Source organism: Pezoporus flaviventris, unplaced genomic scaffold (genome assembly GCF_033815535.1).
Source record: "Pezoporus flaviventris isolate CSIRO_AGI_PZ_B2104156 unplaced genomic scaffold, CSIRO_AGI_Pfla_v1 ptg000007l, whole genome shotgun sequence".
Classification (NCBI taxonomy): Eukaryota; Metazoa; Chordata; class Aves; order Psittaciformes; family Psittacidae; genus Pezoporus; species Pezoporus flaviventris.
In genome coordinates this window covers 1,372,613-1,387,815 of record NW_026892555.1, presented here as the reverse complement: position 1 = coordinate 1,387,815, position 15,203 = coordinate 1,372,613, and the positions used below count along the sequence as shown (strand labels likewise).

Genomic DNA, 15,203 nt, shown 5'->3' with positions numbered 1-15,203 from the left:
AACTTCACATGCAACCAAGATGTGTGGTTCCCTCCACCATGGTGCTTCGTGCTTAATGTCCTGCAGCCAAACAATATAGTGGTGTAGCAATTGAACTCATCACCCAGTAAAGAAAGATTTAAGAAACCCATGAAGAAATAAGGTGCCGGATTCTCCTTGTTTTATATCCTCATTGTTAGTCTCTTTGAGATGAAGGTACTATTGATCAGGAGTGGTCCATTTTAGGTAAATGCAATCTCAAAGGCAATGGTCCCTCACCAAAAACCCTTAATCCCCCCAAAATTAAAACAAACATCTGTGTCATATTATGTGGGCAGTTATTTGCTTTCTTTCATATGGCTGAGGTCTTTTATCTCTTCTCCTTTCATTCATCACCTCCCTTCACCTTCATTTTCTTTTAATATTGCAGAGCAGGAACAGGTAAATGGTCGTACTGTAATTGAGTAATTCCTTGACAAATCTTATTCTAACTCCCAGGTATTCCAGTCTGCCATAAAGTTGCACTCCAATTCCCAAAAGATGAAAGGAATTGCTTGTGAAGAACAGAGATTTGTAACTCTCATAATTTGATCTGAATACATGAAAGTGATAGTACTATTTATATTCCCTAACAGTGAAAAGATCCTGAAGGTAGACGTATCAGCAATACCTCCAATGAGACTTGCATTGTGGTTAGGTTTTGTGGCTGCCCCTCTGAATGATTTTCCTACCCCAAGAAAGTGTGGAAGGAATGAAATTCAGAGATTAATTCCCAGTCAGAATGTGACCAATATTGCTTTTGCCTGCCTTGCCATCCTAGACTGGCCTCTTCTGATCCTTTCCCATTTGCTTAAGAAAGTGGCCTTTCAGACACATTATCTTCAAAGTCGTCCTTTCTGCAGGGAGTTTATTCATGTTTGAAAACAAACATGCACATGATGAATATGTTTTGACATATCTTTTCTGAGAAATTTAGCCTCTGACTGTCATGACTGTAGGGTGTCCCTCGGGTATGTTCAACGTCATATAGCAAGAAAAAGACTTGCGGTTTCCCATCCATCCTATGGCAATAGGAATAACACTACTTCCCTTTGCCTTTTCAACCAACATCTCTTTCCCTTTTCACCATCAGAATATCTTTTTTTCTCACATGACAGTTGATATAAAAATCATAGAATCATAGAATGGTTTGGGTTGGAAAAGAGCTTAAGCTCATCTAGTTCCAATCCCCTGCCATGGGCAAGGACACCTCACACTAGACCATGTCACCCAAAGCTCTGTCCAACCTGAACACTGCCAGGGATAGAGCATTTACCACTTCTTTGGGCAAGCTGGTCCAGCGCCTCAGCACCTCACAATAAAGAACTTCTGCTTTATATCTAACCTGAACTTCCTATGTTTCAGTTTGAACCCATCACCCCTTGTCCTGTCACTACAGTCCCTGATGAAGAGTCTCTGTTTCATGCTGATTGTGTGTAATATGGTGGCATTTTGCTCTCCCTTCAGATCAAACAGAGCAAGTTATTTGCCTTTGCATGATGAGCAGTTCCTATGGTCTGTGGATCTTTACAGGGTGCAATAATTGGACTTGATGATCTTAAGGATCTTTTCCTGAAAGGTCATTAATCAGTCTCTACTGATTCTGTAACTGATTGTGCCCTTCCTGGTTTTCTGTATCTGTCTTTCTTTCACTTCTTTGAAACCAAATCATTTTGCCTGACTACCCACGAAGGCACAAAGACGTGTAGTAAGGATCGTAGCACATCCACCAGGGCTGATAAGGTTTGCTTTATGGCTTCTGCTCTTATAAAATGGTCTCCAAGTCGCAATCAAATCCTTTAAATTCACATGATTGCTTGGAAGAAATGGAGGGAAGTGGGAGATGTTGGAAATATTTCAACTAAAAAAGGAAAAAACTGACAAGCAGGCTTTTCTTCTTGCTTTATTGCAGAGCAATTATAAGAACTGTGATCTATAGCACTGGCTTTAAACACAATAACACAGCGTGACAATTTATATACATGACTTGACTCGCAAGAGCAGTGGAAGGGAGTCTCACCTCAGTGATTTTGTTTGTTCTATCACTGAGTCCTTGCTCTGCCAACCAAGCAGCAAGAGCTCAGCTTGCTTTTATTGGGAAAATATTAAATTAAACCTCTCAGATTTTTCATTTTCCCTATCAAAGATTTGCAAACCCACAAGACAATACTGGGAAGCTTCAGCCTGTATTGTCTTTAGATTATATTTCTGTATTAGATGTGCATTCCTCAATACAAACAGTAATATGCTTCCCTCGGCTAGCTGCCATTCAGATGCTCCTGGTGTGTACAGCATGTACAAAGCAGCATGGTCTTATACAGGGGTCAACAACCTTCCCTGAGTGACATGCCAGACAATTTTTCTTTCATAAATTAGAGATGAGATGGAAAAAACACAGGAGAGGGAAAGAAATGCATAATTATATAGATTTGATGGGTCTGTTGATGGCCAGAACTTCCTTTTCTGCAAAGCAGAAGCTTCTGCTGAGTCTGAAGATAGCTGCAGGTAGCTCTTTAGATGCTGTGGCTGCTGCCCTAACATTACTTGTACTGTAGGTGGAAGCTCTCCAGACAGTCACTCTTTCCCAAACAAACGATGTGCCCTTATTCCAACACCTACTACCTCTAGTATGGACTTTAGAGGTAGATATACTCTTTTCTGTGGCTGGACTTCCTCAGCAAGGGAACTATTTGCTCAGGATTCCTGAGAAAAACAAAGGTACCCGAAGGGGTGTTCTAATGCCTCGATCATCACACTGGGATGTAGGATTTCCCTCTAGGTCTCTTGTATGCATGACCCTTTGGCAAGTCTTCCTCATGTGGCAAAAAATGAAGGTAGGACAGTATATAAAGAGATTGCTTTCTGAGCTTCACTACAAGAATTCATGCTAAATCTTTCTTTAAAGTAATTATTCTAATCTAGGGACATGAAAACCACAGGTCTGATTCAGTATGGCAAAACTTACCTTGGTTTGAGACTAGAATAGCATGGTTTGGATTGGAAAGGACCTGAAGATCATTCAGTTCCAAGCCCCTTGATTATATTTTCTGTTTTTGTTTTCCCCATGGAGGAGAGCTGGATGCACTCACAAAGTTAGCCTGTGATGGAATATTACCAAAGTTATGTCATTAGAAGTCCAAAGTTCACAGTGTGGTCAATGGGTATGAAAGCGGTGGAAGATCCACTACAAGAATAAAGACTTTGCCAATAGACTGAATTGCAAGAACATCTGAGTCCTGCATCTAGGTTGTTTCTGCTCTTTGAAATTTGGAAATGAAAAGTCAAGTCTACACAAAGGTAGGGCCATCTAATAAAATGCCTGAAAAGAATCCCATTGAGCCTAAACTGGAGCTTATCAAAGAAAAAGGTGATAAAATAAGGCGCTTTTTCCATTGCAAATGGTTTTAAACACCACATTTTTCACATTTCTGTGCCTAGATTTAAGCAGCAGAGACTGAAAGAAGAGTGTAGGTTGATTTTAGAAAAAGGTGAGTGTAGTCAATCAATCCGTTATTGAGGACTCCTTAATAATAACAGTGAGTGCTTTTTCCATCCTTAGATTTCAGAAGTGCTCAGTGCATCTAAGCAAAAACCAGCATTTTAAGAGCTCACAATGGGATTTTAAACTGTGGTGCCCTGGATTTATCACTTGATATTGCAGTTCACATCCCTGTTGAATATCGCCATTAAATCCTTGCATAATTTCTGCTAATAAGAGAATATTCCGCTGTTATACTCTCTGATTCAATTTTTACCCCTGAAATGAGCATCAGGGAACCTATTTATTCTTGTTCTTAACTGCTTTTAACAACACTTTAAAGTCAGGTCAGGTACAGCCTTTCTATTATTTTTCCGTGGTTCCAGAGTAATTGCGTCTTATACTTCATTCTGTGTTTAATAGCATATCATAGATGAACTTGGAAATGTAAACCAGAATGCCTTTCAACTGTAACAATTATTCTTTCAGGGAAATTCAAGATATTGAACTGGCAACTCTCTAATAGAGATCTTGCTCATAAAACAGAGAGTTTTATTCTTTTCTCACATCATTCAGTCTCACCCACAAAAAATTAGGCTCATGATATCTGCAGTCTACAGAAGATCCATGTATGCTCTGGGATCTAGTGTCTTCAGCAGTGTATTTCTGGACCATCCACATATAGAATCATAGAATGGTTTGGGTTGGAAAGGACCTTAAGATCACCTGGTTCCAACTCCACTGCCATAGGCAGGGACACCTCACACTAGACCAAGTCACCCAAGCTCTGTCCAACCTGACCTTGAACACTGCCAGGAATGGAGCATATACCACTTCTCTGGGCAACCTATGCCAGTTCCTCAGCACCCTCACAGTAAAGAACTTCTTCCTTATATGCAACCCAAACTTCCTGTGTTGCAGTTTGAACTCATCACCCCTTGTTCTATCACTACAGCCCAACATTTTACTAGTCCGCCCATACAGGCAAAGAGTATCAATAAATCACTTTACAGGGAAATAATCAAATTAAAGAGATTTACAAAACGGAGTTAACACTCTGTGGCAGAGACAAAATCTACTTTATGCATTCCAAACCCAGGAGCAACATAAAGCTGCCTGTCTTACTTTTTCCAGCCAGTCTATTTCTTCAGCCCAATTTTATGACAGAGTTTATAGCCTTGCATATGTTCCTTGGTGTTTACCTGATCTGCTTCTATATAAGTCCATGTTTCCATCACAATTTTCTTGTAAGACTCTTACACTCTGCATTACATTCTTTTTTCCCCTCCTTTACTTTCCTTTAAATAAGAAAATTGAATGGCAATCCTCTGTTTAGTACTATTCATCCTCCAAAGAAGCCCATGTTTTGAGAACAAGCATACTGCTTTTGTTGACAAGCAGATTTTTCAGAGTCTACCCTGTACATAATAGAACTGGCACTCATCACACATTGGTATTTGTCTATTCTTACTCATATTGAAATATCCCTTTCTAGAATCAAATCTTTATCAATTGTAACATCTTCTCTGTTAATTTTTAAGCTCATTGAGATTAAGCAAGACTCACATGGAGCTCAAAGACCAGGTTGGATGAAGCCTTGGGTGATATGGTTTAGTGTGAGGTGTCCCTGCCCATGGCAGGGGGGGTGGAATTTGATGATCTTAAGGTCCTTTCAAACCCTAACTATACTATGATTCTATGATTCAAAGGGACAGCAGTGTCATGGTAAACATGTGCTGAAAGTGCTTTGGCATACTGAGATCTCCGTGTTACCTGCCTCACATCCATTGCCAGCAAACCCAACCCAGACTGTGTGCTTGGTCATGAGCTTTTCCTATCCACAGCTGGTTACTGGTTAGATAATACTATTTCTGCTTTCTATGTTGTATTGCGGAATGTCTTATTTTCAACAAGAAGCAGAAAAAAGCGGTAGCATATTGAGGCTAAAAGATGGCTGAAACATCTCAGTGTCTGCACTTCAAAGTCTGTAAACTTTGGTCTTTGGCATGCTTTTAGACATCACTGTTTCCACATCACTATAGATAATCTTTTCAGGAACAAAAATGCAGACAGGTGAACAGTAAAGACTTCTGCAGAGACATCAACCAAGCCACTGCAAATGTCTATTGACAGAAACATCCCAAATTCACTTCGGTGAAGACTTTCACTGAGGTTATTTTTTGCTGGCTCCAGTTTCAGACCTGAAGCAAATGAAAGCAAAGACTGAGTATGACATTGCTTTGGCATGATAGGTCACTTCAGACATGGGCCTTACTTCACACTGAAACTCATGATGCAGATCCCACTGAAATCAATGGAGATCATTCCATCCAATTAACCACATTTTGTGGCAGACTCAAGAGGTCTTTGTTACAGACAGGTCAGAACTTGGCAATAGTGTTAACATACTTGGGCTAACAGCCAAGGATTTCTGGGTTTGCTGATGTTGTATTGGAACCTTTTCCATGCTGTAGTCGATGTATTCCTTGCCTCAGTGATTTTCTAAGCCCCAGTGCATGACCCACCACCTATAATAATATACAGATGCTCCTCTGTGTCACCTTCTAAATTCAAAGGTTCACCTGTATGCCATGGCCTTCTCTGGATTCATGAACAGCATGAAAGTTCTTGTTCATTTTAATGTGGCAGAAATTATGCCAATAGGTCTGGGAGGCTTCTCATTGGCAGTATCAGATTCCACAATGCCTGTGTAGGTTCAGATGGAGAAGAGTGCCCACCCAGCTATCAGAAGATGCTGGCGTTCCCTGTTAACAAGCTTTGTTCTTCAACAGAGCTGCACAAACAGTTTCTGCCTGTTCATTTTCTTCTGTCCAGAAAACTAAGGCTGGAGCCTTAGGTAATGGCAATCCATTTCAGAATCTGGTTAGGCTTCAGGCACACCTGATCCCCTCATCTTGCTTGTTTCTCTTGACCAGGTGGCATCTTTAAGGTGTTCTATCACATTCAAAATACAAAGTTCATTAACCTTGCTCAGATCTGATGTGAAGGCAGGCTCTTAGAGGGTAGTATTTGATGTAGTACAAGCCTTTCAGCACTTAAAGGGGGCTTATAAGAAAGATGAGGACAAATATTTTAGCAGGGCCTGCAGTAAGGGGTAATGTTTTTGATCTAAAAGAGGGTAGATGTAGAATTGCTATACAAGGAAGAATTTTTTATGGTGGGAATAGTTGAAGCACTGTCACAGGTTGCCCAGAGAGGTGGTACGTGCCCCATCCCTGGAAACATTCAGGTTGGACAGGGCTCTGAGCAACTTTATCTAGTTGACAATGTCCCTGCTCCTTACAGGGGTTTGAACAAGCTGACCCTTAAAGGTCCTTTCTATGATTCAATGCTAGTATGTCTTGGGACATGTGTGGGACAATCCCACCATGTATTATGAAGGTTTTTACATTGATTCAACAATATACTTGCTGTTCTTGAAACTTAAGATAAATTTTATCCTAATTTTTATTTTAATTTATCTTAATTTTTATCAATTTAATCTTAATTTTATCCCTGGAAAAATTCTCAGTGCTCTTGGGACCTTGTTACGTTGCTGAAGTATCTTGACCTCAGTGTAGTTTCACTCTTTGCAATGGGCTAGAGCACCTCTGAAGAGAAGATATAGATAAAACAATCAACTGACGAAAGAATCTTTCTTTGGGGTTGGCAGCAGTGACTTAGCTGAGATGGGTTGTTTGCTGGCATGTCCTCCTATCTACCTGAGCAGTCATTTCCTTGGGTTCACCTTGGACTTTGGCAATTGAAGCACTCCTATATATTAAGTAGCAAGACTCTGTGCAGCTATTTCTTTTTTAAGTACGAGTTAGGCTGAATGACCTTAATAGAAAACTGCCAGCAAAAGCACAAAAAAGTTTAATTGAATTAAGTCTAAATAATATGATCTTGAAGTTTCAACACACACTTATCTATTGACATTGTCTCACTGTTAGAATAAAAGAGCAAAGTCCTTGTACTGCTCTTCTGCAGAGCAGGCAAATTTATAATATACAGGGAAAGGAATCTGAAAGGCAAAGTCTTCATGCAATCTTTTAACCAATATTAGAAAGTGAACTTCGAAGGTGCTGCTATGAAGTGTGGAAAAACCTGTATTGGATGTTTGCTACCCAACAATGTAGCTTATTGGGCACATTCTTTATTTCATGTATGACAGAAGCAAATGCTGTAATAGTGACCTATAGGTATATTTTGAGGTCTCAGGACAGCTCTGACATAAGTTTAGGATTTTCTTCCTTTGTACAGGAGGAAGAAATCATTGGAAGGTGATTTAGGGTTTTTCTTTTGAAAGGTATGGAAAACAGAGAATAAGAACAGAAGACTTAACTCTGCTAAGCATCCCCTTGAATACTGTAGCAACTCCAAATGTCCTTCTTGTTCAGACAGGGCATTGCATGATACATGTATGGTACAGCCTGCCTGAACCATTCTGAGTATTATGTATGACAACCTTTATCTATACTTTTCAGCTGCATACATCTCATCTTTCTAGTCTTTTCCATAAGAGAAGATACAGCTCAGTCCCACATAGCCGCTTGCTCACTCCCTCTCAGTAGGATGGAGAATCAGAAGCCTAAAAGTGTGAAAACCTGTGTGTTCAGATAAAGGCAGGTTAATAGCTAAAGCAAGAGCTGCTCACACAAGCAAAGTAAGCCAAGAAATTCATTCACCACTTCCCATGATCAGGCAGGGGTTCAGCCACCCTCAGGACAGCAGGGCTCCATCACATGTAATGGTGACTTGGGAAGACAAACACCATCACCCCTAACACCCTCTGCCTCCATCTGCTTCCCCCAGCTTTATAGGCTTGATTATTACATCATATGGTCTGGACCATCCCTTGTGTCAGGTAGGGTCAATTGTCCTGGCTGTGTCCCTCCCAACTCCTCGTGCACCCCCAACCTACTTTCTGGTGGGGTGAAGAGCAGAAAAGGCCTTTACTGCCTTGTACTGCTCAGCGATAGCTAAAACATCCCTGTGTTATCAACACTGTTTCCAGCACAAATCCAGAACACAGCCCCATCCTATCTACTCTGAATAAAATTAACTCTATCCTGCCAAATTCAGTACAGTTATAGATCTGAAGAGCTTCTTGAAGGGATTATTTTGCTTGCAGAATTGCAGTTTGGGTTCAGGCCATCCTTTAAACTGCAAGAGCACTCAGAAAAGGTTCCTGTTGCAGATTAATAAACAGACAAGCTACAACAGGCTCAGGTGTGAACTGCAAATGGTTGGAAGATGGGAGAAAATTGGGTCTGTATCACCCCTGCTTGCTCTTTTCTTACTCTGTCATCCTGATTTGATTGATGGCAGACAGGTTACTTATGCTTGGTCTCAACCAGTTCCTCTGCCCTTATGATCTCATGGCTGCAACCCAGGTTGATAGAAACATACCTATGTGAATATTGTTGCCCTGGTGAGACAGTTCAAACATCCTCTTTTTGATGATCATTTTCAGTAGCAATTGCTGCGAGCTCTATTTGTTAATACACATATTTCCCCATGCCCTTGCTTTGGAGATGAGGAAATTGGAAATCAAATAATAAAAGTTAACATGAAGGGATTATTACAATCCTTATAAGGACTTGGGGGAAATTATTATGCAGACAGATGCATAATAATGTGTTAAAAAATACACTGAAAAAGTAGTAAAAATACTTCAGATTAGTTTTTGTTGATGATGAATAGAAGCGAAATTAAAGGAATAGAGAGATACAATGACATTAGAGAGAGATAAACCCATTTTTTCAAATTCCTCATGGAGCTGCAGCATTCCAAAATTATTTCTGCTTTTTGCTCTTTCTTTCTCATTTAAGGTCTCAGGCTCTACTAATAATGGAAAGAATAATGAAGTTTTATTAGACAACGGGGATCTCAGCTACCAGAACAGGGCCTGCTTGCTCCCTGACTAATTTCATCCCTTAGGTTTTGCATGCTTTTTGCCCTCTGTGTTTTTCCACAATCAGCTTTCCTTACTTACCTGTTTTCTTGAGTAGTCATCTGTAACAGCCTCTGATAACACTTGGCTATCAGGCTAAAACCATTAGCAACAGCTCATGGGTGTGATGGCAAATTGCAAAGGATAATCCCTGCTTTCATCTGCAGTCTTGGACTCCCTCACGTCCTATTTCCATTTTCACTAAATGAAAGATGGATGGAGGCAGATGAAGCTTTCCTTCCTCTATAGGGGGTATACCAAGGATAGGACAGGGAACCATTAGGGAACAGGGAAGCCATGTGGCCAGAAAGATTCCCCTCATGTTCATCTTCTAGTAGGGTAAGATCAGAAGGAAAAACAAAGATCTCTTCCCACTCAGGTTATAACAGGATGAATCTCAAGTGGATATGCTTGATCTAATCCTTGGGCAGTACTGTTTTACCTGCATAAACTGGAGGAGGAAAGAAGGCCAAAGTCAAAACTCATGCTAATTACAAGAAACCTCAAGTCACAGCCATCAGACCCAATTCTGTAACGCACTATATGGGGTTTTTTACTGTGTTGTCTCAGTTGGGTGTAATACTTGTGGAATACTCTGTCTCACTGGATGCTGCTGCTGAACTCACTTTCCTTCCTGTAACCTTCATTTTATTTCTCTTCCTTTCCATGTTTTCTGACTGAGCTCACCTCCTTGACTCACTCCCTACCACTTCCAGCTTGAGCAGAGGAGATTAACGTGCATGTTCCTACATCTGTATGCGCACATTTTCCCATCACCAGGCATTGTAGACAATTACTATCATGGGCAAACAATGGCCACCTTTAATCAATTTCCACCAAGTTAATTTCTACAAGTGTTGCTTTATTGCCAGGAAGGAAGATGAACAAAGGGAACGAAGACAGACAGGAAATCCCAGGACACCGGTGTCTTACTCAAAGAGGCAAACATAATTAATTGTAGTGGTTTAATTTCTGCACCTTCTGCTTGTTCCCATGTCAAAGCCCAGGTGCCTTTAACTGGCATGTTAATTAGTTCTGTGTTAGCGAACAAAGACACTGCAACTGTTGTAGGCATTAAATTGCAAATGCAAGATGCTGCTGCCCTGGGCCAGCTGACAGTTACCTGCCACAGTGAAGCAGATCTATCAGTAATACAGAAATCTGATGAGAATGAATGTCACAGGGGCCAGGATTGACTTGCTCCTTTGGGTTCATGTCATAACTTGTTAGGCATGACCTGATGTTAGAACGACACAAGGGGGGCTTTCCCATCATCAGCCTTAATTTAACTCATGTCTGTGTCCTAAATCCACGTAGAGTGGGTGGGAATGGAGGGAGTATGACCAATGTGTGCATATAAGATTTGCATGTTTCTTAATTAGACTCCACAGGCTGTCTCGGTTGACGGATTCATCTGAGGTCCCGTTGAATCCTCTTCAGTATGTAGCAGATGATAGCAAAAAGGGAAAGGCATTTCTGCAGTTCTCTTTATCTTTAGCATAACCTCTCAAGTTGGAGAAACACCAGTTTTGTTAGCAGCAGGGGAACTGGGGAATCTTTTCAGGTTTTCCTTGACACTTCCTATAGAGATGCTCTGACAAGGCAATTAACTGAATCTATACCCTGTTTACTCCTGATACCCTCTGAAATACAGATCCATCGATACTCTCTAACACTGGAGGAGCCATTCACAACATCAGCCTTTCCTAAGCACAGGCATATGAAAATAAATGGTTTGGGATGACAATGACCATCTGAGTTTTCTCTTTAATTCACAAGGCCCGTACAATGGCAACAGACAAGAGCACCTCTAGAATGTTAAAATGCATTTTCCAAAATATGGGTTTAATTAGAAAGGCTAAGCTGGCATACATTGCATGAGAAGGGAATCTCAACCAGTTTCTGAGTTTATGGGATAAAGTAAAATAAACTGAGAATCTTATTCACACTTTTTAATCTCTCTGCTTTTCATGCAACCCACTGATCATTCTTCAAATAAAACTATAATTGAAGTGGAGCAACTTCTTTCTATTTTCATACTGAGGATGGGGGAAAAGCCATGGAAGTTTTAAGGCACCCTATACTGAGATCCTGCAGGCTTTTTATGGGCGACTCTCCCATCAGTATGGAAATGAAAACTTGCAATTCATTTTGTTTTCACAATGGGAAAAAGTCAGTCTCATGGCATTGAGGCTTTATGAAGTATGCAGAAATTTATTAGCTGAAAGCAAAACTGAAGTGATATTATATATGTTCCAAGGATAAAACATCCCTTTGGAAATGAGCAATTCAACCCTTTGAAAATCCAAGCAAGGGCAGTAGGTATCATATGGAAATCTAACACTGTAGTAAAAGATGGAGAAAATGCTAGTGCCATCTATTGGCATGAAAATATAAAGGTGGAAAAGAAGCTTGGGCTCATCTGCGTGTATCCAAACAAGGTTAGAGGAGGCTGTTTGTTCTAATCACATCAAGTTAAGATATTTGTAAATATGCAGTTTTATGTTTAGTCTTTTTAATGATGTTGTATTTGGGGTAAATATGTTGACTTTAAAATTAATCACCGTTGTAATCAAGCTCCAGTGAAAGATGGGGATTTGAATGTAATGGGAATTAAGAGTCATTGCTGAGTGGATAAATGCTGGCATACTGTCTAATGCTCTTAAGCAGGTTTGCAGTGTCATCACAGGCTGTAGCTGGGTTAGTAAGCAAGTTTAAATTTCCTATGGAACAAAAGATGGAGGAATATTTAGTTCCTTGATATTTTCTGGCTTCCCTGATCAGCTGCAATTGGAAACTATTTTCATGGCAGTAACTGGATAGAAGCAAAGATGGATGCCTATTCACAGGGCATCAGTAGGAAGCAACCAGCCAAGATGGTAGTGATAGAACAAGGGGTGATTGATGGGTACAGTCTGAAACAGAGGAAGTTCAGGTTAGATATGAAGAAGAAGTCCTTTTAATGTGAGGGTGCTGAGGCACTGGAACAGGGTGCCCAAGGAAGTGGTAAATGCTCCATCCCTGGCAGTGTTCAAGGCCAGATTGGACAGAGCCTTGGGCAGCATGGTCTAGTGTGAGGTGTCCCTGCCCATGGCAGGGGGTTGGAACTGGATGATCTTAAGGTCCTTTCCAATCCTGACTATTCTAAGATTCTATGATCCACTATACCACAAAACCCAACATAGTAGCTACAAACTACTACCTAGTTTGTAGCTAGACACACAGCCATACCCCCTGAAGAAACAAAAACCTGAGAAATCTCTTTGAAGGATTGCTAACACTTGTGATGTGTCACCATGCTGTGATGTCCCTCCAATGACCAATATCTGTCAGGAATTGTCATGTCTGCAAATAATTCCTTTCTTCAGAAAATTACAGAGTTTGGTATCAAAATCCTTTGAGAAGGTTCTCCAAAGAAGAAGTTCCTTTGGAGAAGGAGCTTCATCTCAAGTATTATGTCCACTACTAATGAAAAGTTAAAGTTTGGAAGGAATTTGGGACATAGTGTGGAGCACTGAAGGCATCCATGAGCTTCCATATGAAGTCACTACATTCCAATAGAAAAAGCACCTACTTTTTAAGAGTGGCTTAGACTGAAAAATTCTGAGTATCTTTTCCCTACATGGATTTTCCCATCTAGTAGCTGCCTTCACAGTTATAAATACAACACTGATCTCTAGCTTACACATATCCAACTTCAATATCCATCTGTCGAGTCCTTTTGTATTCTACTCTAGATGTAAAGTATTTAATCTTTGTTAGCTTGCACTCATCTTCACATTTTTTTTTCCCAGTGGGCATTTGGAGCTGCCTATTACACACTTAATGTCATATAAAGATGATATTCAATGTCATCTGGCATAAACCCTTCAGAAATTAAACCCCCTGAGTCAAAAGTGCATCTTCTATAGGTCTTCTGAAATGTCAGCATTAAAGACATGCTTACAGATGGTGATCAGGTAACTTCTTTGGCTTTCTAGTTGTTAAAGCAAAAAGCTTTCAAATCTCCCACACTAAGATGGACTTTGCAGACTTTCAAATGACCCAGATGCTCAAAGGTTTGTGTTCTCTGTTATGTCAGCATTTTACTTCCTTTTGAAACAGGACCCTTACAGCTGCTCCTGTCATCCCACTGCCTGAGATGGAGACAAAATAGATTGGAATCCTTTGAACAACCCTCCTAAAACCCACTCTTTACATTTCCACAGCCTGGAATACCGAGAGAAAGAAGAATTCAAACGACATCTGCTTTTGTCCTGAACATCACTGACACTTTGGACCATGACCAAAACCCTGGGAAAAGTCTAGCTCTGAATCGTGCCAAGATGAGGAGGATGCTGTGACGTGGCATGGAAATGCAGCCTGGAACTTCTGAAAAACACATTTTACTGTGATTATATCTCTTGTCACCTCAGAAAACACTCAAAAACATGATATGAATTTCTCTGGGTACTACTGCGGTGATAATAAAGGCTGCTTCAATACTATTAAAAGGCAAGTTTGTGAGATGAGTGTCTCCCTCACTTTGTTGATTTAAACAGGATTTAATCAATCATTTTACAATGATTCTGGCAGACATCTCAAGTCAGAAGCGCTGACCTGCCTACTGTGGGCAGCATGTTGAGCTGGCTGAGCAGAGATGGTCCTGTCCTGTCTTACATCTCTCTGCAGCCTCAGCAGAATAGATCAGCACATCTTTATGTATCCAGTTTATTATCATCATTACATTCCATGGATACTGAAGTGACCATGGATCAAGGCAATACTGGAGATACTCTACATGCTCCTGTATGAATGCAAAGTCTTGTAAAAGTCTTATCAAGAAGGATAACAGATAGGAAGATAATTCTCTGTAGAGGCAGTCTTGGAAGGGGTTTATGCTGTCAGACTGTACAGCAGTCCTAGAGGGACTTGAAATATATTTAGTGCAAGGGCGTTATCAAGATAAAACCCTGTTATTGAACAGGTTTGATATAAGGAAGAAGTTCTTTACTGTGAGGGTGCTGAGGCACTGGCACAGGGTACCCAGAGAAATGGTGAATGCTCCACCCCTGGCAGTGTTCAAGGCCATCTTGGACAGAGCCTTGGGTGACATGGTCTAGTGTAAGATGTCCCTGCTCATGGCAGGGGGTTGGAACTGAATGATCTTAAGGTTCTTTCCAACCCAAACCATTCTGTGATTCTATGATTCTTATAAATAAATTCTACAGGTTTCAATGAACATTTGTCAAGAGAGAAAAAGAGAAAGGGAGGGAGAAAGCCTGGAGAAAAACCTGGTGAGAAAGCTTGATGTTAGTTCAATATTGACATCATTGCAAAACTTACGTAGAAGGAGGTGAAAGCTCTTTCATCAAGACGTTAGGAGGGGGAATAAGGTTTTATGAAACTCATACTGATTACTGGTATGATCTTGAAGCTCGTGACTTTGAACAAGCCTGAGCTCCCATTCCCAGACAGAAATGGCTGTAATAATAACTTGCTTCACAAGAGTAATGTGGGGTTTGCTGTCCTTTGCACTGTGCTTTGCCAGAGGGCTCGATGGAAAATTTGTGTCCACCAAAATGCTGTGACATTTTCACAGCATTTAATCACACTCTCTAAGGTACTCCAAGTTCAGTACCTGCTTAAAGAAAACCTTGAAATCAGTCTTACAGAGATATTTGGGTCTCTACATCAGCACCTTCCACCTGTCTTCTCATCTCCTGCAGTCCCAGGACTACCACTCAGTGGTATGTGCCTCTTTCTGCACTG

General features: G+C 40.6%; 1 long non-coding RNA gene across 1 annotated transcript; it reads left to right on the top strand.

Moving 5' to 3' along the window:
• Positions 1-8,394: 8,394 nt before the first annotated feature.
• LOC133266289 (uncharacterized) lies at positions 8,395-13,794 on the top strand. The gene is made up of 3 exons (XR_009742298.1): positions 8,395-8,767; positions 10,329-10,376; positions 13,661-13,794. It is a non-coding gene; the product is annotated as an uncharacterized LOC133266289 (long non-coding RNA).
• Positions 13,795-15,203: the final 1,409 nt, after the last annotated feature.